Source organism: Myotis davidii, unplaced genomic scaffold (genome assembly GCF_000327345.1).
Source record: "Myotis davidii unplaced genomic scaffold, ASM32734v1 scaffold1832, whole genome shotgun sequence".
In the NCBI taxonomy this organism is placed as follows: Eukaryota; Metazoa; Chordata; class Mammalia; order Chiroptera; family Vespertilionidae; genus Myotis; species Myotis davidii.
Window position 1 is genome coordinate 464613 of NW_006283151.1, and position 2971 is coordinate 467583.

The window sequence follows — 2971 nt, forward strand, 5'->3', positions numbered from 1 at the left end:
GCAGCAGGAAAGTTGAAAAGGAAAAAAGGAGTGTGTAGTTTGAAGTAGTATGGCAGAAGTTGATTTGAAATAAAGCATACTATAAATTTGTCCCAGACATAAGACACTGCAAAAATAATTTTTTAACCTGAAGACTTTTATTTATTTAAAAATGCCACATTTGCCCTAACCGGTTTGGCTCAGTGGATAGAGCTTCAGCCCATGGGCTGAAAGGTCCCAGGTTCAATTCCGGTCAAGGGCATGTACCTTGGTTGCGGGAACATCCCCAGTAGGGAGTCTGCAGGAGGCAGCTGATCGATGTTTCTCTCTCATCGATGTTGCTAACTCTCTATTCCTCTCTGTAAAAAATAAATAAAATAAAAAAAATAAATAAAAATGCCACATTTAAAAAATATATATTTTTACTGATTTCAGAGAGGAAGGGGGAGAGAGAGACATCAATAATAACAGAGAATCATTATCAGTTGCCTCCTGCACGGCCCCCACTCATCTCCTGGTTCATAGGTGAAGGCTCAACCACTGAGCACACCGGCTGGGTGGGATGCCACATTTTTAAAAGCAATTTTGCTTTAAAAAGCAAGCCTTTTTCTAGTATATTTTGGTTTGATTAAAACAAAAAAGTAACTTTAAGCCTCGAAAAAAATTTTTAAGTTATAATGTGATATTCTACACCTATACATCTAATGTGTGTATAAATTCATTGTCAGTATATTGAAAGGGGTGGTAGTCTAAGTACCTTTCTTCATTGCAGGACTTTCTAAGATAGAAACATATTTCCTAATAAGGGTGTTGTCCTGGTATTCCTACAGCTAAAGTGACTTATCCCAATTTACTGGAAATTACAAACTTGAAGCGGAAGAAAGATGGTACAACTCCAGGGTGTATCTGTTGTACACAAGTTGTATTAGCTTGGAGAGACTTATGATTTTGCCAGAGACCTCAGAGGTCAAATGATTTAGATCTTTACTTCAAAGAAATCTGTATCCTTCCCCTTCATCCCTTTCCCAACACACCAACACCAAGACCTTTGGGTTCTCCTGTGGGTCTTTGATTTAGTCCTGCTTAGAAGACAAACTTGATTCCCACCCAGCATGTAAAGTAAATTGAAAGCTTTGGGCTTCTTTGCCAGAAGATGGCACTACAAGTCATTCAGCCTGGCAAACTGGAGAAAATCTGTTTCAGTTGACTTACTCTTTCATCTCCGTGTACAAGACTTGTTTTCCTCATTTTCTCACTTCTAGGCTAACCTCCTGTGGCCCTTCCACCCCAGTTAGTAAGTAGGAATTTTGGTGACTGCTCAATAATTCTAGTTCTACCCACGTCCCTTTGTACAGCAAAGCAACATGAAAACATTTGCTAATTGCTAAACTAGCAAATTCCTTTTGGCTGTTTTTGTGAAGAATGGTTAGCTATCGCCTTAGACAATTATTTTTGCTCCTGTCTTAAACTGTTAGTGGGAATTACAAACTGCTACAGTTTTTGTAGAAGGCATGCTAGCAATATGTATATCAACAACTTCACTTCTAAAAGAAGTAGGTGAAGATGTATTATGAGAATAACCATTATTTTTATAACCAGAAAAAGTAGAAATAATGTGAATTCTAACAATAAGAACTTGACTAAATAAATTATAATACATCCAAACAATAGAATATTCTGAAGCCATTAAAAAGGGGTGGGGGTGAGAAAGAAAGGGGAAAAAAGAATTAAAGAAAAAGGGTCATTGGGATCTATTTTTACTGACAGAAAGATGCCCTTGATATATTGTTGAATCAATAAGGTAAATTACTCTAACCTCGATTAAGAGGATTATCCAAATGATTTCCCTTTCTGGTTTATATACTTGCGTAAAGTTTAATATTTTTTTTCTTTTTACAACAAGAATATTTGAATGTCTTTGATTCCTTTTATTTAAATATTTTATTGGATTTTTCTTTCAAACAACAAAAAATATCTTTGCTGCTTGCAATAATCCAATAGCACAAGTACACAAAAATAAGGTCTGTAGCCTATCTACCCAAAATCACCCTGTGCTTATTCTACAAGACACCAATGTTAATAGTTTTACAAATATCTATATTTTTTAAGTACATAAAAACATAAAAGAGCATTTATTCATATATTTGTTTTAATCTTTTAAAATGAGATTATAGTATACATATTGTTTTGCAACTTGTATTTTATTTAACAATGTATCACAAATATCTCTAGAGCTCAACTAATTCTTTTTTTAAAAATATTTTTTATTGATTTTTACAGAGAGGAAGGGAGAGGGATAGAGAGTTAGCAACATTGATGAGAGAGAAACATCGATCAGCTGCCTCCTGCACACTCCCCACTGGGTATGTGCCCGCAACCAAGTTACATGCTCTTGACCGGAATCGAACCTGAGACCCTTGAGTCTGCAGACCGACGCTCTGTCCACTGAGCCAAACCAGTTAGGGCTCAACTAATTCTTGTTAAGGATATCAACATTCCATGATATAGATGTACCAAAACCTATTAAATAGTATTGCAGGGTCAAAAAGTATGCTTTTTCTTTCTTTCCTTTTACTGAATAGATACTCCTGTGCTTTGGTTATATATTGCTGTGCAACAAACCACCATAAAACTTAGTGGCCTACCACAACAATGATGTATTATTTCCTCACAATTTTGTGGCCAGGAAATAAGGCAGGGTTTTGCTCACTCAGCTTCATGCAGTGGGCAACTATGCTGAACTGGATGGCCTGCGAAGATTCAGTCACATGTCTGGTGCCTTGGTACTCCTCAACTCTTTCTCTCTCCACGTGGGTAGCTTGGGTCGTCACATTATGGTCTTGGGATAGTCATACCTCTTTCATAAAAGCTGGCTTCACATAAGGAAAAAATAGAAGGCGCCAGTCTGGCTTCATATAAAGAAAAAAATAGAAGGTGCCAGTCTTTTTTTAAATCCTCACCCGAGGATTTAAATATATTTATATTTATATAT